Source organism: Hylobates moloch, unplaced genomic scaffold (genome assembly GCF_009828535.3).
Source record: "Hylobates moloch isolate HMO894 unplaced genomic scaffold, HMol_V3 SCAFFOLD_13, whole genome shotgun sequence".
NCBI lineage: Eukaryota > Metazoa > Chordata > Mammalia > Primates > Hylobatidae > Hylobates > Hylobates moloch.
The window spans coordinates 50,340,748-50,365,366 of NW_026652288.1; the positions used below are offsets into that span (position 1 = coordinate 50,340,748).

The following is a 24,619-nucleotide window of genomic DNA, read 5'->3' on the forward strand; positions in this document are numbered from 1 at the left end:
CCATGGGGAATAGAGGAAGCGATTGTTAATTTTCAATTGGTAGGGCCGAGGACACGTGATATTGTCGGACTGATCCAGCGATTTTAAACCGCACCCTCTTTAGGGGGCGCTGTGTCTCCTTAGCCTTTAACACTGGCGCTTTCTAACCGGAATCCTGCCCTAATCCCTATTTTCAGCGCCCCAATTAGGTCCATGATCTCTGTGGCTAGCCCTTCCCTCATGCACGCTCAGGTCACTTCAGTATCCTCACAGAAAGTCTGCACAACCATAGAGTAGAGCCAAGAAAGGCCCAACATGTTAACTACATAAACCAAGGCTGCCAGGAGTTGATAGTTGCAATAACAATCTCCCTAAGGTGGAGTTCCAGGCTTTGCTGGGCCTGAGGAACATGAGAAGTCAGTTTGTAAAAGCCAACCTGAGCTCAACGTGAAATCGGCTTTGGAGGTGGGGTTTGGGGGACAAACGGGGAAAGGGATTAGAAGAAGGGAGGGTTTATAGGGAGTAAGATCTGGGGTTTTCCAATAGAAATAAGCCGTTGTGGCTGGGCGCGGTGGTTCAAGCCTGTAATCCCAGCACTTTGGGAGGCCGAGGCGAGCGGATCATCTGAGGTCGGGAGTTCGAGACCAACCTGACCAACATGGAGAAACCCCGTCTCTACTAAAAAAAAAATACAGGCCGAGCGTAGTGGCTCACACCTGTAATCCCAGTACTTTGGGAGGCCAAGGCGAGCGGATCACGAGGTCAGGAGATCAAGACCATCCTGGCTAACATGGTGAAACCCCGTCGCTACTAAAAATACAAAAAATTAGCCGGGCGTGGGTGGCGGGCACCTGTAGTCCCAGCTACTCGGGAGGCTGAGGCAGGAGAATGGCGTGAACCTGGGAGGTGGAGCTTGCAGTGAGCTGAGATCGCACCACTGCACTCCAGCCTGGGTGACACAGGGAGACTCCTTCTCAAAAAAAAAAAAAAAAAAAAAAAAAAATGCAAAATTAGCGGGGCGTGGTGGAGCATGCCTGTAATCTCAGCTACTCGGGAGGCTGAGCCAGGAGACTCACTTGAACCCGGGAGGCGGAGGTTGAGGTGAGCCGAGATCTCGTCGTTGCACTCCAGCCTGGGCAACAAGAGTGAAACTCCATCTCAAAAAAAAAAGAAAGAAAGAAAGAAACAAAAGGAAAGGAAAGAAACGAGCCGTTACAAAATGAGAAAAGAGAAGTTTACTGAATGCAAGGATTTCACAATAGGGAATGATTTTGATGAAGCTTGGCTTTTCCCCTATCCCTTGGTTTCCTGATCCCTGACTCTGCTTAGGGCAGAGACACCTATTACCTTAATTATCCTAAAGGGATTTTTTCCCTCATCTCCGAAAATTATGTCCTTAGGAGCCCTCCAAGAAGAGATTCCAAACTTATCCAGGAATTTTTCTTTTTTTTTTTTTTTTTTTGAGACGGAGTCTTGCTCTGTCCCCCAGGCTGGAGTGCACTGGCTCAATCTCGGCTCACTGCAAGCTCCGCCTCCCAGGTTCACGCCATTCTCCTGCCTCAGCCTCCCGAGTAGCTGGGACCACAGGTGCCCACCACCACGCCCAGCTGATTTTTTGTATTTTTAGTAGCGACGGGGTTTCACCGTGTTAGCCAGGATGGTCTCGATCTCCTGACCTCGTGATCCGACCACCTTGGCCTCTCAAAGTGCTAGGATTACAGGCGTGAGCCACTGCACCCGGCCTTTTTTTTTTTTTTTTTTTTTTTTGACGGAGTCTCTCTCTGTTGCCAGGCTGGAGTGCAGTGGTGTGATCTTGGCTCACTGTAACCTCCGCCTCCTGGTTTCAAGCAGTTCTCCCTGCCGCCACCTCAGCCTCCCGTGTAGCTGGGATTACAGGCGCCTGCCACCCCTGGCCAATTTTTGTACTTTTAGTAGAGACAGAGTTTTGCCATATGGGCCAGGCTGGTCTCGAACTCTGGACCTCAGATGATCCACCTGCCTTGGCCTCCCAAAGTGCTGGGATTACAGGCATGAGCCACCGTGCCCAGCCACCCAGGAATTTTTCTAATAGTCGGAGTAGAATCAAAGAAACATATAAAACAATACAATACAAGGGCGCTGTGGCATGTGCCTGTAGTACCAATTACCCCAGGGGCTGAGGCAGGAGGATGCTTGAGCCCAAGAGTTCGAGGCTGTAGTGTGCAGTGATTGTGCCTGTGAATAGCCACTGCATTCCAGCCTGGGCAACACAGCGAGACCCAGTCTGTATATAAAAATAAGATAAAATAAAAAATTAAACAACACAATGCAAATTATAGAGCTACAGTGTACTCTGACGGAAGGTGAATTTCTGGTGGAATCCCAGGTGTTAAGCCTTATATCTGGAAGAAGTGAAGGCTTGTCCTTTTATTCCTCAAGGAGAGTTATTCACACATTTACTGTGCCTGGCATCACAGTCAGTGGGTTGTCATTGGCTTGGTGGCTTAATGATAATACTAACATTTAGTGACCACTTATTATGTGCCAGGCACGGCGCTAAATCTTTAAATATATTATTTAATACATTTGTATTATTCATAATCCTTATGAAGTAGCTGGGCGTGGTGGCTCATGCCTGTAATTCCAAAACTTTGGGATGCTGAGGCAGGCAGATCACCTGAGGTCAGGAGTTCGAGACCAGACTAGCCAACATGGTGAAACCCCGTCTCTACTAAAAATACAAAGATTAGCTAGGTGTGGTGGCAGGTGCCTGTAATCCCAAGTACTCTGGAGGCTAAGGCAGGAGAATCTCTTGAACCCGGGAGGTGGAGGTTGCAATGAGCTGAGATCCTGCCATTGCACTCCAGCATGGGTAACAAGTGCGAAACTCTGTCTCAAAAAAAAAAAAAAAAAAATTCCTGGCCAGGTGCGGTAATCTCAGCACTTTGGGAGGCCGAGGCGGGTGGATCACGAGGTCAGGAGTTCAAGATCAGCCTGGCCAAGATGGTGAAACCCCGTCTCTATTTAAAATACAAAAAATTAGCCGGGCGCGGTGGCAGGCACCTGAAATCCCAGCTACTTGGGAGGCTGAGGCAGGAGAATCGCTTGAACTCAGAGGGCAGAGGTTGCAGTAGCCAAGATTGCATACTGCACTCCAGCCTGGGTGACAGAGGAGACTCCGTCTCAAAAAAAAAAAAAATCCTTATGAAGTAGATGATTATCAAACCCATTTTACAGATGAGCAACATGGAGTTTAGAGCAGTTAAATAATTTACTTAAGGCTACAGAACTATTTTAGCAGCCATACGTTTGCGCACAGGAGACTCTAAACCATGTTCTTACCCACAGTCCACTCCTCTAGTTGGTTGTACTGCCTCTCTTGCAACCCAGTCCTACCTCGAGGACTCTACCTCAGTGCCAGATATTCTACGAGGACCATGAAGAGGAAAAAGTGTGGTATGGTTGGTTCATGGGGATGGTTGGCTCCTTTTCCTGTGGAGTAACTGACACATTTTAAGTCAGATATTGTTGCAGAAGATCGCTTGATTCTTAGCTCTCCAGCCTGTTAGGGTAATTGTGCGGTGGGGGGAAGACAATTGACTGAATTAGAGACATTAGTTATTGTTGTGACTTTGCTTTAATCAGTGAGAGAACTCTGCAAGTCTCTGTACCCTCTCTGGATGGATTATAGCTGTCGCTTCTGGAAAGGGGAGAGGTTCAGACCAGAGCTTTCTAGGGCCCTAGCTAACTTTTTTTTTTTTGGAGATGGAGTCTCGCTCTTGTTGCCCAGGCTGGAGTGCAATGGCACGCTGTCAGCTCACTGCAACCTCCGCTTCCTGGGTTCAAGTGATTCTCCTGCCTCAGCCTCCCGAGTAGCTGGGATTACAGGCATGCGCCACCAGGCCCAGCTAATTTTGTGTTTTTTTAGTAGAGACGGGGTTTCTCCATGTTGGTCAGGCTGGTCTCGAACTCCCGACCTCAGGTGATCTGCCTGCCTCGGCCTCCCAAAGTTCTGGGATTACAGGCGTTAGCCACCATGCCCAGCCAGGCCCTACCTAACTTTAAAATTCTATGATTGGCCAGGCACCATGGCTCATGACTGTAATCACAGGACTTGAGAGGCCGAGTTGGTTGGATGGCTTAAGGCCAGAAGTTCGACACCAGCCTGGACAAAATAGTGAGACCCCCATCTCTACAAAAAAATGGAAATAGACCAGGCATGGTGGTTCACTTTGGGAGGCCAAGGTGGGTGGATCACGAGGTCAGGAGTTCAAGACCAGCTTGGCAAAGATGGTGAAACCCTGTATCTACTAAAAATACAAAAAATTAGCTGGGCTTGGTGGCGGGTGCCTGTAATCCCAGCTACTGGGAGGCTGAGGCAGAGAATTGCTTGATCCCAGGAGGTGGAGGTTGCAGTGAACCAAGACCATACAACTGCACTCCAGCCTGGCAACAGAGCGAGACTCTGTCTCAAAAATTAATTAATTAATTAATTAATTAATTAATTTAATTAAAATAAATTAAAAAACCAATAACCTCCATTATTTCCTCTGCCCAGCAGCTGGTAACCACTACTCTACTTTCTGTCTCTATGAATTGACTATTCTAGTACCTCATAAAATGGAATCATGCAATATTTTTCTGTTTGCATCTAGCTTATTTCACTTAGCAGAATGTCTTAAAGGTTACATAAGAAATCTTTGAAGGATCGATTTCATAGAACAGAATTCAAAGAAAGAAATATGGAAGAGAATAAATATAAAACTGGAAAGGTACTTTGTGTCCAGGTTGTGAAACACCTTGAAAACAAACCTAGGTAGCTGCCATAGAGGGACCAGATGTTGTGGAAGTTGGAATTGTTACAGTCTTTTGGAAAGTATTCTGGCAATATCCTGTAAAACTAAACATGGATATACCCTCTCCTAGAGAAATAAAAACACAGCCCAATACCTAATGATACATATTTAAGAATGCTTATTATAGAATTTTTTACAATGGTCAGAAATAACATCTGTCAATAGGGGAATGAGTTAATACATTATTGTACATCTAGACTGTGGAATAATATGCAACTAGGCCAGGCACAGTGGCTCACATTTGTAATCCCAGTACTTTGGGAGGCCGAGGCGGGCAGATCACCTGAGGTCAGGAGTTCGAGACCAGCCTGGCCAACACGGTGAAATGCCATCTCTACTAAAAATACAAAAATTAGCTGGGCATGGTGGTGAGCGCCTGTGATCCCAGCTACTTGGGAGACTGAGGCAGGACAATCGCTTGAACTTGGGAGAAGGAGGTTGCCATGAGCCAAGGTCACACCACTGTACTCCAGCCTGGGTGACAAGAGCAAAACTCCGTCTCAAAAAAAAAAAAAGAAAAAAAGGAATGTTAGATCTACATACATTAACCTGGAGAAATAACAATGGCATGTTAAATGAAAAAGTAAGTTGCAGAGTAATTTATATGTCATGATTTTATTTTTTTATTAAAAAAGAATAAGACTATAGGCGAGGCGCCGTGGCTCACCCCTGTAATTCCAGCACTTTGGGAGGCTGAGGCAGGTGGATCACCTGAGGTGAGGAGTTCCAGACCAGCCTGGTCAACATGGTGAAATCCCATCTTTACTAAAAATACAAAAATTAGCCAGGCATGGTGGTGCACGCCTGTAATCATGGCTACTCGGGAGGCTGAGGCAGGAGAATCACTTGAACCTGGGAGAAGGACGTTGCAATGAGCCCAGATTGCGCCATTGCACTCCAGCCTGGGCGACAAGAACAAAAACTCTGTCTCAAAAACAAACAAAAAAGACTATAATTATGAATAACTATGTTTGTAAATGTTTATATTCTATTCTATTACTATTTATTGAATGCCAACTGTGGGCCAGGCACTGGGGTAAAGCAGTGAACAGAACAGACAAGTATGTTTACCCTCATGTAACTTGCATTCTAGCTGGTGGGGTAATGTGTAGGAGCAGACAGTAAACCAAAAAAATAAGTAAGCTAGGGCCAGTGGGGGGTGGCTTACACCAGTAATCCCAACATTTTGGAAGGCAGAGGCAGGAGGATTGCTTGAAGCCAGGAGTTCGAGACCAGCCTGGGCAACAGAGCAAGACTTCATCTCTAAAAAAGATTAAAAAATTAGCTGAGCGTGGTGGCATGCGCCTGTATTCCCAGCTACTCCAGGGGCTGAGGCTGAAGGATCGATTGAGCCCAGGAGATCAAGGCTGAAGTGAGCTGCGTGATCTTGCCACTGCACTCCAGCCTGGGTGACAGAGTGAGACCCCATTTCAAAAAAAAAAAAAAAGTAAACTATATAGTAGGTTAGGTGATAAGTGTTATGGAGAACAACAAAATGGAAAAAGAGGGTAGTGGACAATTCCACTTTGTTGAACAATTTATTTTATATATATATATATTCTTTTTTAGAGATGAGGTTTCACTCTGTTGTCTAGGCTGGACTTCAACTACTGGGTTCAAGGGATCCTCCCACCTCAGCCTCCTGAGTTGTTGGGACTACAGGCTCATGGCATGGGTGCTGGGCTATATGTTGCACAATTTGAAATGGTACATTTATGTTAGGGAGAAGCGAGGCACAAGGAAGAAGAGTTAAATAGGGTGGTAATGGAAGACCTTATTCAGAAGGGGACATTTCATTAAGAGACCCCAAAGAAGTCACAGAAAGAGGCCAGGCACGTGGCTCATGCCTGTAATCCCAACACTTTGGGAGGCCAAGATGAGCAGATCACAAGGTCAGGAGTTCGAGATCAGCCTGGCCAACATGGTGAAACCCCGTCTCTACTAAAAATACAAAAATTAGCTGGGCGTGGTGGTGCGCGCCTGTAAGGAGGTTGAGGCAGGAGAATGGCTTGAACCCAGGAGGCAGAAGTTGCAGTGAGCTGAGATCATGCCACTGCACTCCAGCCTGGGTGACAGAGCAAGACTATGCCTCAAAATATATATATATATAGTGCTGGCTTCAGCAGCACATACACTAAAATTGGAAAGATGCAGAGAAGATTAGCATAGTCCCTGCGCAAGGATGACATGCAAATTCACGAATCCTTCCTTTTTTTTTTTTTTTTTTTTTTTTTTTGAGATAGAGTCTCGCTCTATCACCCAGGCTGGAGTGCAATAGTGAGATCTCAGCTCGCTGCAACCTCTGCCTCCTGGGTTCAAGTGATTCTCCTGCCTCAGCCTCTGCAGTAGCTGGGATTACAGGTGTGCGGCACCACACCAGGCTATTTTTATTTTTTTATTTTTTTAATTTTTAGTAGAGACAGGGTTTCACCATGTTGGTCAGGCTGGTCTGGAACTCCTGACCTCAAGTGATCCACCCACCTCAACCTCCCAAAATTCTGGGATTACAGGCATGAGCCACTCCTCCCAGCCACAAGTATTTTCAATTATTATGGGTATGTATCTAGGAGTAGAATTGCTGGGTCATATGGTAGCTATATTTTACTTTTTGTTTTTTGAGATGGAGTCTCACTCTGTCGCCCAGGTTGGAGTCCAGTGGTGGGATCTTGGCTCTTTGCAACCTCTTACTCCAGGGTTCAAGTGATTCTCCTGCCTCAGCCTCCTGAATAGCTGGGACTACATGCACGCACCACCATGCTCGGCTGATTTTTGTATTTTTAATAGAGACAGGGTTTCACCATGTTGGCCAGGCTGGTCTGGAACTCCTGACCTCAGGTGATCTGCCCACCTCGGCCTCCCAAAGTTCTGGGATTACAGGTGTAAACCACCACTCCTGGCCTGTTTTACTTCTTTTTGGGACTTTGTTTTTTGTTTTTGCTTTGTTTTGTTTTTTTGCTTTTTTGTTTTTGTTTTCCAGGCTGGAGTGCAATGGCGAGGAGACGGCTTACTGCAGCCTCAACCTCCTGGTCTCAAGTAATCCTTCAGCCTCAGCCTCCCATGTACCTGGGACCACAGGCGTGCACTAGCACACTTGGCTAATTTTCTTTTTTTTTTTTTTTGAGATGGAGTCTTGCTCTTCGCCCAGGCTGGAGTGCAATGGCACGATATTGGCTCACTGCAACCTCTGCCTCCCAGGTTCAAGCAATTCTCCTGCCTCAGCCTCCTGAGTAGCTGGGATTACAGGTGTGCGCCACCACGCCAGGCTAATTTTTGTATTTAGTAGAGACGGGGTTTCACCATGTTGGTCAGGCTGGTCTCGAACTCCTGACCTCGTGATCCGCCCGCCTTAGCCTCCCAAAGTGCTGGGATTACAGGTGTGAGCCACCGTGCCCAGCCCACACTTGGCTAATTTTTAAAAAATTTATTTTTTGTAGGCCAGCACAGTGGCTCACACCTGTAATCCCAGCACTTTTGGGAGGCCAAGGCAGGCGGACCACCTGAGGTTCAAGATCAGCGTGGCCAACATGGAGAAGCTCCGTATCTACAAAAATACAAAAATTAGCGGGTCACGATGGCGGATGCCTGTAATCCCAGCTACTTGGGAGGCTGAGGTAGGAGAATCACTTGAACCTGGGAGGCAGAGATTGCAGTGAGCCAAGATCACGCCATTGCACTCTAGCCTGGGCGACAGAGTGAGACTCTGTCTCAAAAAATATATATGTATTATTTGTAGAGATGGACTCTTGCTTTGTTGCCCAGGATGACCTTGAAATCCTGGTCTCAGGCAATCCTCCTGCCTTGGGCTTCTAAGCACTGGGATCACAGGCGTGAGCCACTGCACCAGGCCCTGTGTTTAACTTCCTGAGGAACTACCAAATTATTTTCCGCAGTGGCTGCACCATTTTACATTCCCAACAACAATGTTTGAGGGTTCTGATTTCTCCCCTCCACATCCTCACCAACACATGGTATTTTCGGAGTTTTTTGGTTTTGTATTTTCTTTACAACCATCCTAGTGGTGGTTGTAAACCATGGTGTCTCATGGTTTTGATTTGCATTTCCCTAATGACTAGTGATTTTTTTTTTTTTTTTTGAGACAGAGTCTTGCTCTGTCCCCCAGGCTGGAGTGCAGTGGCGTGATCTTGGCCCACTGCAGGCTCCGCCTCCCGGGTTCACGTCATTCTCCTGCCTCAACCTCCCAAGTAGCTGGGACTACAGGCGCCCGCCACCACGCCCGGCTAATTTTTTTGTATTTTTAGTAGAGACGAGGTTTCACCATGTTAGCCACAGGCGTGCACTAGCACACTTGACTAATTTTTTTTTTTTTTTTTTTTTTGAGATGGAGTCTCACTTTGTCGCCCAGGCTGGAGTGCAATGGCACAATCTTGGCTCACTGCAACCTCTGCCTCCCAGGTTCAAGCAATTCTCCTGCCTCAGCCTCCTGAGTAGCTGGGATTACAGGTGTGCACCACCACGCCTGGCTAATTTTTGTATTTAGTAGAGACGGGGTTCCACCATGTTGGTCAGGCTGGTCTCGAACTCCTGACCTCGTGATCTGCCCTCCTCAGCCTCCCAAAGTGCTGGGATTACAGGTGTGAGCCACCATGCCCGGCCCCTTAATGACTAATGATTTGCGCATCTTTTCATATGTTTGTCTATTTGCATATGTTTTTTTTTTGAGACCAACTTTTGCTCTTGTTGCCCAGGCTGGAGTGCAATGGTGCAATCTCGGCTCACAGCAACCTCTGCCTCCCAGGTTCAAGCAATTCTCCTGCCTCAGCCTCCAGAGTAGTTAGGATTATAGGCATGTACCACCATGCCTGGCTAATTTTGTATTTTTAGTAGAGGTGGGGTTTCACCATATTGGTCAGGCTGGTCTCGAACTCCCGACCTCAGGTGATCCATCCGCCTTGGTCTCCCAAAGTGCTGGGATTATAGGCATGAGCCACTGTGCCTGGATTTTTTTTTTTTTTTTTTTTTGAGACATAGTCTCGCCCTGTCACCAGGCTGGAGTGTAGTGGCACGATCTCAGCTCATTGCAACCTCCGACTCCCTGGTTCAAGCAGTTCTCCTGCCTCAGCCTCTCCTGTAGCTGGGATTACAGGCACGTGCCACCACGCCCGGGTAATTTTTGTATTTTAGTAGAGACGAGGTTTCACCTTGGCCAGTATGGTCTCGATCTCTTGACCTCATGATCCGCCCACCTTGGCCTCCCAAAGTGCTGGGATTACAGGCATGAGCCACCACGCCCGGCCTTGTATATCTTTATTTGAGAAATGTCTATTCAAGTCCTTTATTCATTTTTGAGTTGGATTATTGTTTTTTGTTGTTGTAGTAGTTGTAAAAGTTCTTTATATATTCTAGATACTGGATCCTTATCAGGTACAAAAATTGCAATTATTTTCTTCTATTCTGTAGGTTTATGGAAGCAATTTTTAAATGATTAATTTGACAGTTGTGTGTGCATAAAGGATTTCAAGAGACAGAAAGCAGAAAGACCAACTAGGAATTCATTGCAGTTCTTCAGGTTACAATGGACACAAAACAGTAACAGTAAGAAAATGTCCCCCAAACGATTGTGCACCACAAGTGAAATTAGGAAAAGTCAGCTGAGCATGGTGGTATGTGCCTGCAGTCCCAGCTTCTTGGGAGGCTGAAGCAGGAGGATCACTTGAGCCCAGGAGTTACAGGCTTCAGTGAGCCATGATAACGACAATGCACTACAGCCTGGGCAAGAGAATGAGGCCCTGTCTCAAAAAAAAAAAAAAAAAGAAAGGAAAAGTCAAAGTATAATAGATGAGATCAGTCATTTTTTTTGTTTGTTTGTTTTTTTTGAGACGGAGTCTTGCTCTGTCACCCAGGCTGGAGTGCAGTGGCGCGATCTCGGCTCACTGCAAGCTCCGCCTCCCGGGTTCACGCCATTCTCCTGCCTCAGCCTCTCCGAGTAGCTGGGACTACAGGCGCCCGCCACCACGCCCGGCTAATTTTTTTTGTATTTTTAGTAGAGACGGGGTTTCACCGTGGTCTCGATCTCCTGACCTCGTGATCCGCCCGCCTCGGCCTCCCAAAGTGCTGGGATTACAAGCGTGAGCCACCGGGCCCGGCCGAGATCAGTCATTTGTAGAAGTAGCAAATAACCTGGTGTAGTTTCAGGAAAGCATAATTCTATCAACATATCTAAAGTTCTAGCAACCTAATCACTCAAAGTAAAATGGCTGGAGGCCTAACACAATCAAATTCTAACCCAATCAATTAGAATAAGATGGCTGAAGGGAATATAAACAGAATCAATTATATTAACTTGGCTAGAGCTGAAACCCAATCAGTTGAATTGCACCTTGTCTTCAGAGAAGGGGGAGTAAGGAAGTAGTCTGCAAAGAATCCCCACCCCCAAAATTGTCAATGTTTCTCCAGCGACATTTAGGAAAGAAGATTACCCATTTGTCCAACACAAATGTATATCTTATATCTGTATAAAGAAGATGTATGCTGTTCTATTAGTCATTAAAATTATCCAACTAAGGTGGGCGCAGTGGCTCACGCCTGTAATCCTAGCACTTTGGGAGGCCGAGGCGGATGGATTACCTGAGGTCAGGAGTTCGAGACCAGCCTGGCCAACATGGCAAAACCCTGTCTCTACTAAAAATACAAAAATTAACCAAGAGTGGTGGCAGGAGCCTATAATCCCAGCTACTCTGAAGGCTGAGGCAGGAGAATCGCTTGAACCTGAGAGGCGGAGGTTGCAGTGAACCCAGATCGCACCACTGCACTCCAGCCTGGGCGACAGCGAAACCCTGTCTCAAAAAAATAAAATAAAATTATCCAACTAATTCCACTTGTTCACTAAGCAACCTTCTAATGATCAAACTTGTCTTCCAAAATAGTCAACCATTTTGATTAGCCAATAAGATTGTCTAGGCCACTGGACGTTTTTTTCCTCTATTTTTTAATAACAAAATTTAAAAGTGGTACAGACGGCCGGGTGTGGTGGCTCATGCCTGTAATCCCAGCACTTTGGGAGGCCAAGGCGGGCGGATCATGAGGTCAGGAGATCGAGACCATCCTGGCTAACACAGTGAAACACCATCTCTACTAAAAATGCAAAAAGTTAGCTGGGCGTGGTGGCATGTGCTTGTCGTCCCAGCTACTTGGGAGGCTGAAGCAGGAGAATCGCTTGAACCCGGGAGACGGAGGTTACAGTGAGCTGGATGGCACCACTGCACTCCAGCCTGGGCAACAGAGCGAGACTCCATCTCAAAAAAAAAAAAAAAAAGTGGTACAGAGAGGTTGTTTTGTTTGTTCTCTCTCTCTCTCTCTCTTTCTTTCTTTTTCTCTTTCCTTCCTTCCTTCTTCCCTCCCTCCCTTCCTTTCTTTCCTTCCTTCCTCTCTCTCCTTCTCTCTTTCTTTCTCTCTCTCTCTTTTTTGAGGCAGAGTCTCTCACTGTCTGTCACCCAGACTGGAGTACAGTGGTGCAATCACAGCTCACTGCAACATCAGCCTCCCAGGTTCAAGTGATTTTCAGCTTGAAAATAGATAAATATTTCCTAAGTAGCTAGGACTACAGGTGTGCACCACTACGCACAGCTAATTTTTGTATTTTTAGTAGAGACGGAGTTTCACCATGTTGCCTGGACTAGTCTCAAACTCCTGGCCTCAAGTGATCTGCCTGCCTCGTCCTCCCAAAGTGCTGGGATTACAGGCCCAAGCCACCGTGCCCGGCCAGGCCACTGGAAGTTTTATGTGGAAATATGTAAATTAACCATGTGGTTTATATGTTATATTCTTCTAAGTTTGGTCAGCATAAGTGAGTTCTTCCAAGATGAATTAATTGACCAAAATTGACATGGGCATTCAAGCCAAAGCTTGAATGTTTTCTTTTCCTTTCTTTTTTGAGACAGGGTCTTACTCTATTCGCCCAGGCTTGAGTGCAGTGATGTGATCTCGGCTCACTGCAACCTCGACCGCCTTGGTTCAAGGGATTCTCCCACCTTAGCATCCCTAGTAGCTAGGACTACAGGCACACACCACCCCACCTGCCCAATTTTTGTATTTTTTGGTAGAGATGGGGTTTCATCATGTTGGCCAGGCTGGTCTCAAAGTCCTGATCTCAGGTGATCCACCCGCCTCAGCCTCCCAAAGTGCTGGGATTACAGGCATAAGCCAACTTGCCCAGCCTCAATGTTCTTAGAAAAAAAAAGTTAGCAATGTTTCTATCCTTGATAGTCTAATCAACACAGGTGCGGAAGGAGCCTTATTTCATATGCTTAGAAGAGACAGTGAGAGGAATTTTTTTGTTTGGTTTTTCCATTCTACAGTGGAAGCAGACTCAAAAAAGCAATTCAAATTGCCTAGGGCCACACAATTCAATTAGATAAGGCTCTAGACACTAACTCCCAACCCAGGGCTTGCTTTGGCTCTTGCTATAGCAATCATAGATTGCTGCTACTCCAGCCACTGCATAATAGGAAACAGCACAGTGGTCATCACAGCAGAGTTGGGGCAACTGCAGCTGTTGACCCAGAGATGTGGGCACATCCCCTCCACAAAATCAGGTCTTGGGGAGACAATAGAAGGGTGACATTTTTTTTTGAGACTGAGTTTTGCTCTTGTTGCCCAGGCTCGAGTGCAATGGCACAATCTCGGCTCACTGCAACCACCGCCTCCTGCGTTCAAGTGATTCTCCTGCCTCAGCCTCCCGAGTAGCTGGGATTACAGGCATGTGCCACCACGCCAGGCTAATTTTGTATTTTTAGTAGAGACGGGGTTTCTCCATGTTGGTCAGGCTGGTCTCAAACTCCCAATCTCAGGTGATTGCCCGCCTTGGCCTCCCAAAGTGTTACGATTACAGGTGTAATCCATGGCACCCAGCATCTTTTTTTTTTTTTTTTTTTGATAAGACAAAAAAACCTCTGTTGGCCAGGCTGGAGTGCAGCCTCAACCTCCTGGGCTCAAGTGATCCTTGCACCTCAGCCTCCAAGTAGCTGGGACTACAGGTGTGCACCACCACAGCTGGCTAATTTTTAAATTTTTTGTTGAGACAGGGTCTCACTATGTTTCCAGGGTCTCACTATGTTTCCCAGGTTGGTCTCAAACCCTTGGCCTCAAGCAATCCTTTTGCCTTGGCCTCCCAAAGTGCTAGGATTACAGGCATAAGCCACCGCACCCAGAGGTGGCATCTAACCTAACAACAACAGTCTGGCTTTGTCTCTGAGGTGCAGGAGGTGTCTCCCTAACATATGACTATGATAAAAATTAAGACCACAAAAAAGAAGATTCCTGGGGTTATGTAGTTGCAACTTTCATCCAGTAGGTTGAGGTGCTACGTGGATGAACTCTTCAGACTGCCACCTAAAGATCCACCCCTACCTCTTAATTAATTTATCAGCCTTCCTCAGGACTACATCACACATAGTAACCTGTATAGAGAACAACGTTGCTAGGAGGCAGAATTGAATGTTAGCTATGCACCCAGAGGAATCCAATTTTTTTCATCCCTTCACAGAGCTGTGAGGGGATGACTTTCCTTAGGAAGAGGGATATTTTTTTCATCTTTTTTTCTTTTTTTTGAGAGAGGGTCTCATTCTGTCGCCTAGGCTGGAGTGCAGTGGCAAGATCTCAGCTCACTGCAATCTCTGCCTCCTGAGTTCAAGTGATTCTCCTGCCTCAGACTCCTGAGTAGCTGGGATTACAGATGCGCGCCACCATGCCCAGCTAAGTTTTGTATTTTTAGTAGAGATGGAGTTTCACCATGTTGGCCAGGCTGGTCTCAAACTCCTGACCTCAGGTGATCCACCCGCCTAGGCCTCTCCAAGTGCTGGGATTACAGACGTGAGCCACGGTGCCCGGCTGCCTTCTTTCACCTTGATAAGGTAGAAGGCCAAGCATGTGGGAATAGATACAAGTAAACTGGTGGATTTGGTATTGGAAAAAATGAGGTAGTCTCATCTAATTGCATCTATTTTATCAATGAAACATGAAGCAAGATCATCTGCTGAGACTGAAGTGGAGGTGGTATTGGAGATGTTAGAAGAGAGAAGGTGTGAAACAATCATTATGCAGGGTAGAGAAGAGAATTTACCAGGGAAATACAGAATTATTTGGGAGTGTTGCGTTTCAGGGGCTTTTTTTTTTTTTTTTTTTTTTTTTTGAGACAGAGTCTTGCTCTATCACCCAGGCTAGAGTGCAGTGGTGCGTCTCAGCTCACTGCATCCTCTGCTTCCCGGGTTCAAGCTATTCTCCTGCCTTAGCCTCCCAAATAGCTGGGTTTACGGGCATGTGCCACCACGCCCAGCTAATTTTTGTATTTTTAGTAGAGACAGGGTTTCACCATGTTGGCCAGGGTGGTCTTGAACTCCTGATCTCAAGTGATCTGCCCACCTCGGCCTCCCGAAGTGCTAGGATTACAGGCATGAGCCACTGCACCCAGCTTAGGGGCATAAATTTAAAGTGATGCTAGTTAGCCAGATTCTGAGATTTTCTCCTTCAATATTCAGCTACCTAGGTATATATATATATGGAGAAGCTGAATTGTTGGATTTAACTAGAATTTGATTTTTTTCCAGGAAAGTTCTATGGAGGGCAAGAGGGACAAGGAAGTTAACAATGTCTGCAAGTTTATAGTTCTGGATGTGAAGGGGAGTGAGTGGATTATTTAAAAAATAAAAGGCCAGGCACAGTGATTCACACCTGTAGTCCCAACATTTTGGAAGGCGAGGGTTGGGGGATTGCTTGAGTCTGGGAGTCTGAGGCTAGCCTGGGCATCACAGTGAAGCCTTGTCTCTACAAAAAATTTAAAAATCAGCCTGGTGTGGTGGCACACACTTGTAGTCTCAGCTACTTTGGGAGGCTGGGGTGGGAAGATCACTTGAGCCCAAGAGTTTGAGGCTGCAGTGAGCTATGATAGCACTGCTACATGCCAGCCTAGGAGTCAAACCCTGACTCTAAAAAAAAATTGAAAAACTAGGGCTGGGTGCAGTGGCTCACACCTGTAATCCCAGCACTTTGGGAGGCTGAGGCAGGAGGATTACCTGAGGTCAGGAGTTCGAGATCAGCCTGACTAACATGTAGAAACCCCGTCTCTACTAAAAATATAAAATTAGCCAGGCATGGTGGCACATGCCTGTAATCCCAGCTACTCGGGAGGCTGAGGCAGGAGAATTGCTTGAACCCAGGAGGCGGAGGTTGCGGTGAGCCGTCATCATGCCATTGCACTCCAGCCTGGGCAACAAAAGCAAAACTCCATCTCAAAAAATAATAATAATAAGCCGGGAGTGGTGGCTCACACCTGTAATCCCAGCACTTTGGGAAGCCGAGGCGGGCAGATCATGAGGTCAGGAGATTGAGACCATCCTGGCTAACGTGGTGAAACCCCGTCTCTACTAAAAATACAAAAGTTTAGCCGGGCATGGTGGCAGATGCCTGTAGTTCCAGCTACTCGGGAGGCTGAGGCAGGAGAATGGCATGAACCTGGGACGCGGAGCTTGCAGTGAGCCGAGATCGCACCACTGCACTCCAGCCTAGGGGACACAGCGAGACTCCGTCTCAAAAAAAAAAAAGAAAAAAGAAAATAATAATAATAATAATTTATTTTATTTTATTTTTTTTTAGACAGGGTCTCTCTCTGTTACCCAGTCTGGAGTGCAGTGGCATGATCACAGCTTACTACAGCCTTGACCTCCTAGGCTCAAACAATCCTCCCACTGCAGCCTTCTGAGTAGCTGGGACTACAGTTGCATGCATCCACACCTAGCTAATTAAAAAGAATTTTTTTTTTTTTTTTGTAGAAGGGTCCCACTATGTTTCACAGGCTGGTCTCAACTCCTGAGCTCAAGAGATCCTCCTGCCTCAACTTCTCAAAGTGCTGGGATCATAGGCATAAGCCACCCTACCTGGCCTCAATTTTTATTTTAAATTCAGAGGGTACACGTGCAGGTTTGTTATATGGGTATATTGCATGACACTGAAGTTTGGGGTATGAATGATCCTGTCACCCAGGTAATGAGCATAGTACCCAATAGGTAGTTTTTCAGCCCTCCCTGCCATCAGTAGTCCCCAGTGTCTATGGTTCCCATCTTCAGATCCAAGATTTGAGTGTAGGCATTTCTGACTCTGAAACTCATGCTTTTAGCCATTGTACTATGGTGCCTTAGACAAATTTTGTTCAATACCACTTTTACCATCACTATTATAGGATGATATAATAAAATACAAAATCATGTGGTCCAAATAGAAAAATATTTAAATGACGTTATTAATTCTCTGGTACATATTATTGCAAAATAAGTTAGAAAAGAGGAATAGGGGCCGGGCGCGGTGGCTCAAGCCTGTAATCCTAGCACTTTGGGAGGCCAAGGTGGGCGAATCACGAGGTCAGGAGTTCGAGACCATCCTGGCCAACATAGTGAAACCCTGTCTCTACTAAAAATACAAAAAAATTAGCAGGGCGTGGTGGCAGGCGCCTGTAGTCCCAGCTACTCGGGAGGCTGAGGCAGGAGAATGGTGTGAACCCGGGAGGTGGAGCTTGCAGTGAGCCGAGATGGTGCCACTGCACTCCAGCCTGGGGGACAGAGCCAGGGTCTGTCTCAAAAAAAAAAAAAAAAAAAAGAAAAGAGGAATATGGCCAGGTGTGGTGGCTCACACCTGTAATCCCAGCACTTTGGGAGGCCGAGGCAGGCGGATCACCTGAGGTCAGGAGTTTGAGACCAGCCTGGCCAACATGGTGAAACCCCATCTCTGCAAAAATTGGCCGGGCATGGTGGCTCACTCCTGTAATCCCAGCAGTTTGGGATGCTGAGGCAGGTAGATCACAAAGTCAGGGGTTCAAGACCAGCCTGGCCAAGATGTGAAACCCTGTCTCTACTAAAAATACAAAAAATTAGCCAGGTGTGGTGGTGGGCGCCTGTAATCCCAGCTACTCAGGTGGCTGAGGCAGAGAATTGCTTGAACCCGGAAGGCGGAGGTTGCAGTGAGCCGAGATTGCGCCACTGCACTCCAGCCTGGCTGACAAGAGTGATACTCTAGGCCGGGCGCGGTGGCTCACGCCTGTAATCCCAGCACTTTGGGAGGCCGAGGCGGGTGGATCACGAGGTCAGGAGATCGAGACTACGGTGAAACCCCGTCTCTACTAAAAATACAAAAAATTAGCCGGGCGCGGTGGCGGGCGCCTGTAGTCCCAGCTATTCGGGAGGCTGAGGCAGGAGAATGGCGTGAACCCAGGAGGCGGAGCTTGCAGTGAGCCGAGATTGCGCCACTACACTCCAGGCTGGGCAACAGAGCGAGACTCCGTCTCAAAAAAAAAAAAAAAAAAAAAGACTGATACTCTGTCTCAAAAAAAAAAAAAAAGAGAGAGAGAAAGAAAGAAAAGAGGACTATGTGTATGTGCGAAAGTAATCAGAGTGTTGTAGACCTTGAGCTTGAAATGAACTCTACTTGGACAGTAGATTATAAGAAGAGAACCAACATTAATGTGTTTCCTGTATAAGCACTGTATGTGCATTGCTTCATCTGATCCCTTACACAATTTGTGATGGAAGCTCTGTTCTCACTCTTTACCAAGGGGAAACTGAGGTTCTAGGAGGTTAGATAATTTGCCCAAGTCCACGCTGCTAGGTGCTGAAGACTCAAACCCAGATCTCTCGTCTACTCCATACTGCCTCAGATTGGTAGAACAGGCCAAGGAAGGCATTCCAGGTAGAGGGGAGCAGCAGGGGCAAAGATAGAGGTCTGGAATGAGAAGGATGCCTGTGAAAAGAAGTTGGTAAATGGCCAGGGATCTGACCTTCCATCCTCTAAGGAGGAGCAGAGGGTGGGACTTCCTAGGCAGCTCCACCCACTTTAGAGGGTTGCAACAGTGTGCGGTGGGGCGGAGGTTCTGGGGTTCCTGGAAGGTGACTGAAGCCCATAAGCCTGGCACTGCGCCCATGGCATGGCTGGAACAAGCCCTGCCCAGTAGTGCTGGGATGGGAGAGCCATGGCCTGCAGGCTAGTTCCTGGAAGTATAGCCACCACCCCTCCCCGCCAACACTAGTGCAGCCTAGCTCTTGCTCTCCCCCAGAATCAGGCTCTTTACTGGCTTCAGTTTGTCCCAAGCATCTCTCTACCAGACTCTGACCTCCAGATAGGGCATTCGAAGTTCCTCAAGCCCTTGGGTCACTCTGGCCTCCAGGTATCTAAGCTTTCATCTAATAAGTAACAGACTAATTTTTGTATTGATCCCATTTTATCTTCCTAACAACTTCACTAAGTGGGCATTCTCATTATTGTCTCCATTTTTCAGGTGAGGAAATAAAGCTCAGAAAGGTTGGGATGGCCGGGCTTGGTGGCTCACACCTGTAATCCCTGCACTTTGGAAGGCTGAGGTGGGTGGATCACCTGAGGTCGGGCGTTAGAGACCAGCCTGGTCAATATGATAAAACCACATCTCTACTAAAAAAAAATACAGAAAATTAGCTGGGCATGTTGGCACGTGCCTGTAATCCCAGCTACTCAGGAGGCTGAGGCAGGAGAATCGCTTGAACCTGGGAGGTGGAGGTTGCAGTGAGCCAAGATCGTGCCATTGCACTCCATACACCAGCCTGGCAACAAGAGCAAAACTCCCTTTCAAAAAAAAAAAAAAAAAAAAGAACAGAAAGGTTGGGTTACCCAAGGCTGCATAGCCAATAAATGCCAGGACCCAAGCCCAAGTTTTTTCGTTTGTTTTTTTAGAGATAGAGTCTTGCTCTGTCACCTAGGCTAGAGTACAGTGGTTGGAGTATAGCTCATTGTAACCTCAAACTCTTGGGCTTAAGTGATCCTTCTGGCTCAGCCTCCTGAGTACCTGGCACTACAGGTTCAAGCCACCACACTCGACACCAAGCCCAAGTCTTTTTTTTTTTTTTTTTTTTTGAGACAGAGTCTTGCTCTGTTGCCCAGGCTGGAGTGCAGTGGCGCAATCTCGGCTCACTGCAACCTCCGCCTCTTGGGTTCAAGCAATTCTCCTGCCTCAGCCTCCCAAGTAGCTGGGACCACAGGCACCCACCACCACACCCAGCCAATTTTTATATTTTTAGTAGAGACAGGGTTTCGCCATGTTGGCCAGGCTGGTCTCAAACTCCTGACCTCAAGTTATCCACCTGCCTCAGCCTCCCAAAGTGTTGAGATTACAGGCATAAGCCACCATGCCCAGCCCCCAAGTCTTTTTATTTCATTTTATATTTTATTTATTTATTTATTTATTTATTTATTTATTTATTTATTTATTTATTTTTGAAATGGAATATCGCTCTGTCACCCAGGCTGGAGTGCAGCGGCACGATCTCGGCTCACCGCAACCTCTGTCTCCCGGGTTCAAGCGATTCTCCTGCCTCAGCCTCCTGAGTAGCTGGGATTACAGGTGTGTGCCACTACACCCAGCTTATTTTTGTATTTTTAGTAGAGACGGGGTTTCACCATGTTGGCCAGGCTGATCTCAAACTCCTGACCTCAGGTGATCCACTTGCCTCAGCCTCCCAAAGTGCTGGGATTACAGGCGTGAGCCACCGCGCCCGGCCTATTTTATTTTTGTGAGATAGGGTTTTGCTCTGTCACCCAGGCTGGAGTGCACTGGCACAATCACAGCTCACTGCAGACTCAACCTCCTGGGCTCAAGCCATCCTTTCACCTCAGCCTCCTGAGTAGCTAGGAGTACAGGTGCATGCCATCATGCCCGGCTAATTTTTTAAAAAATTTTTGTAGAACCAGGGTCCCACTATGTTGCCCAGGCTGGTCTCAAACTCCTAGGCTGAAATGATTCTTCTGCCTCAGCCTCCCAAAGTGCTGGGATTAGAGGTGTGAGCCACCGTGCCCAGCCTCAAGCCCACGTGTTAAGACTCAAGATCTATTATGCACCGTGAAACTACTTCTCTTTCTAGATTTAGAATTAAGCCCCAGGCCAAGATGGTGAAACCCCATCTCTACTAAAAATGCAAAAATTAGCTGGGCGTGGTGGCAGGTGCCTGTAATCCCAGCTACTTGGGAAGCTGAGGCAGGAGAATCGCTTGAAACCGGGAGGCGGAGGCTGCAGTGAGCCGAGATCGAGCCAGTGCATTTCAGCCTGGGTGACAGAGTGAGATTCCATTTCAAAATAATAATAATAATAATAACAACAACAATAATAAAATAAAGTAGAATTAAGCCCCAGGGATTATTTCTTCTGGGACTATACTAGGTTTATCTATCAGACTTCATCCATTTTGGTGTTAGTACTAGGCTCTGCTAAAGGGCATAACTCTTAGATGCCAGGGTCTGGGAACCTCAGCCGTATCCAACTCCCTTGAAAGCCCCAAACCCTTTTGTCCTGCGAATGGGGTTCAGTCTCCCCTTAACTCCTGAGTCAATCGTCTAAAAATTCTTATCTGAGGAAAGAAACCTCCTCAAAGACTTTTTTTAATCCTATCCTTACCCAAACTGGAACACAAGGAACAATGAGTTAGATGCTTCAGGAAATCTAGTCCACCATCTGAGCCTCGGTGTATACCAGGGCCCCCCGCTAAGAGGGGCCTCACTATTCCTTGGTCCCAGACCCCTCTACCACCTCCCCCAACCATTGGGGTAACCGCCCAGCTCTGCTGCCTAGGATAACGCCCAGCCCTCCCCTTGCCCCCTGTGGCTGCCTCCCCTTTCCGTCTGTTGAGAGAGGAAGCCAGGGGGTGTTGGGTGCAACCCTGCAGGGCACTGATAAAGGGCCAGCCCTGCCCCCACCCTCTGGGGCCACTGCGGTCAGACCAGCAGGCAAGCAGGCAAGGCAGCCAGCTCCCTCTGGGACCCATGGCCCTCCCCTGGTTCCACCTCTACCCACCCCGCCCTTCTCGGGAAGCCGGTTGCATAACTCAGTGGGCTGTTTGGCAACATTGCTTGTGGCTTGACCTGCTGCTGCTGGTGGTGTACACACACATTATGAGGGCGAGGGTAGGGGTGGGTTGACCAGGTGTGACAAGAAGTCAGTCTTTTAGGGGGTGGGTTAGCAGCATACGTGGAGAATGATAAAATAGTAAAGATACGCGGCCATGGTTTTCTCTGTGTCGTATTCTGTCTCTGCTACCTTTGATGAAGTGGGAGAATCTTGAGAACAGGAAAACCTTAGACATCCCTGCTTTACCAGTCTTAGGCACTATCCAACCCATTCAGGCTGGCTCCTAATGTTTCGCAATTTGTAAATCAAACAAAGGAGACTTAAGGTAAAAGGGTGATTGGTCTGGATTTCAGGAATCTGAGAGGAAGGGGCTAAAGGAACCATCCCTTCCTTTGAGGGCTGTAAAGGGTGTTCTGGAGGCAGAACACAGCCCGAGAACCACAGTGAAGTCCTCTTTTTCTGTAGGAGAGTAGTGAGGGTGAGATGGGAGAGACATCTCCACCTAGCCAGTCACCTTATTGAAGGAAGGCTGTCTCTTCACTTAGAACACCCTACTTGACTATGTCTGTCCCCTCAAATAAGTAGTAGATGACCTCAAACACTTCTATGAATCCCTGTTGTTTATAGGATAAAGTACACTCTCCCTAGATTGACTCTCAAGACATTGTATAATTTAGCCCCTGTCAAATTTTCCAGGCTTATCTTCTCCTACTTCCCATCCCATACCCCAACCTAGTAAACCCAAAGTATTGCTCTGTATTTTATGCCTCCACGCCTTCACATCTTTGCTTGGAATACTCTTTTCCCCTTCTCTGCCTGGGAAATTCCTAGTTTTTCTCCACAGCCTAACTTAATTGTCACCTCCTCTGTAAAGCCTTCCTTGAATTTCACTAGGCAGAATTTATTTCCTCTTCTTCTCCACAGCACTGTATATACACCTTTATTTTTTTAATTCAAATTTATTTTTTTTTTTTTAGATAGAGTCTCGCTCTGTCGCCCAGGTTGGAGTGCAGTGGCGCGATCTCAGCTCACTGCAACCTCTACCTCCTGGGTTCAAACGACTCTCCTGCCTTAGCCTCCTGAGTAGCTGGAATTACAGGCACATGCCACCACGCCTGGCTAATTTTTGCATTTTTAGTAGAGAGAGGGTTTCACCATGTTGGTCAGACTGGTCTCGAACTCCCGACCTCAGGTGATCTGCCAGCCTCGGCCTCCCAAAGTGTTGGGATTACAGGCATGAGCCACTGTGCCCGGCCTATTTTATTATATACACCTTATTAATGTAATTCCCTGACTAGACTTGACTGAAGATACAGACTGTCTCGCTCATCTTTGTGTTCCTGGGATGTAAAACATAGTATACACTCAATAAATATTTGTTGAATGAATGAATGATGAGCCTTGTGTTATCCATAATTGTCTATGCAACACCGGTATCCTGAACCGATAATTCTTATTCAATAAATGTTTGTTGACTATCTGTAACCTGATATCATTATATAGTCAGCCACAAGTGTGACTGTTACCACTCTTCATCCCCTCTGAGTGGCCCAAATAAGTATGCAAGTGAGAGAATTATATCTGAGAGCCTACATATGTGACCCAGATTCATGCCCAAGTCTGAAGAGATTCTGAACCCACATGTAACATGAAATGAAGTCATTGGATTGCCTCCTGTCTTACCTTGATCATGCATGTGCAGTCATGATCTACCGGAAAAGGGATGGAATTCAAAGCATTTAACCATAGGTTTGGCATGGGCATTGGCCAATTCCAGCACAAGCAGGCAGCACAGGAGGCTCCTTATGGTACCAGCATTGCCTCTTTACTTCCATGGTTGTGTTGCTGGGTTGTTGGGGATCTTAGAGGAGAACTAGGCTATTGGTGGAGTCATGGGGGACACTTAGAGGGCTCACAGCAGCTGCCTTTTATCAACTAGGACAGAACATTTTCATTATTTTAACAGCAAACACAATCCCATCAGAGCATGCTGGTTGAATGCCAGTCCTACTCCAGAGTGGCACCTATCTGCTTCCCCAGTCTTCAGATGTTTCTAATTTAACTTGAACATTGTAAGAAGAAAAAATGTAAGCCGCAGATGTCAGGATTGAAGCTAGACATACAGAGTTGAAAGCCATTACAAATTAGGAGGAAGAAAGGCTCTTTTCTCATAGTCTCTGGAGAAAGATGTTTGACCTGGGGCTTTGGTTGTGTAGCTTGGAGGCAAAAAGATGAATAAGTGGGCTGGGTGAGGTGGCTCATGCCTGTAATCCAAGCACTTTGGGAGGCCAAGTGGGGAGGATTGCTTGAGCCCAAGAATTCAACACCAGCCAAGGCAATATAGTGAGACACCACTTCTACAAAAAAAAAAAAAAAAAATTAGCTGGGCATGGTGGCACTGACCTATAGAACCAACTACTTGGGAGGCTGCAGTGGGAGGATTGCTTAAGCCTGGGAGTTTGAGACTGTAGTGAAACGTGTTCATACCACTGCACTCCAGCCTGGGAGACAGAGTGAGCCGCTGTCTGGGGAAAAAAAAAAAAAAAAAGATGAATAAGGGTACTTACTGGTCTAACAGAGTTGGGTGCCATGTGGCTGGGGTGCTTTGCCTGGGAGAAAGGAGGACAAAGGACAGCTGGGGTCCCCTTTACGGGAGGTGAATAATCTCCCTGCTGGGCGGCCCCCCACCTAACTCCCCTCACACACTGACAAAAACCTGGCCAAGAAAGAGGCCTTTGTCCTGGGACATCTGAGGCTGAGGGGGGAGGGGAGAAGGCTACAGGTGAAAGGACACATCAAAGCAGCCAGTTGCCCCTCCTCCTCCAAATAGTTCCCCTGCCCTTGTTCCCAGAGCCCAGGTTTTCCGTAAATGAAGGCTATACCCTAAACGTCCAACTGCCTAGACAGCTGGGAAGCTAGACACCTGGTCCTTACCTTC

The 24,619-nt window shown here is 47.0% G+C and overlaps 1 non-coding gene across 1 annotated transcript; it reads left to right on the forward strand.

Annotated features, from left to right (window-relative positions):
- The first annotated feature begins 6,924 nt into the window (after positions 1–6,924).
- LOC116481404 (U6 spliceosomal RNA) lies at positions 6,925–7,031 on the forward strand. The gene has a single exon (XR_004251558.1). It is a non-coding gene; the product is annotated as a U6 spliceosomal RNA (small nuclear RNA).
- The last annotated feature ends 17,588 nt before the right edge of the window (positions 7,032–24,619 follow it).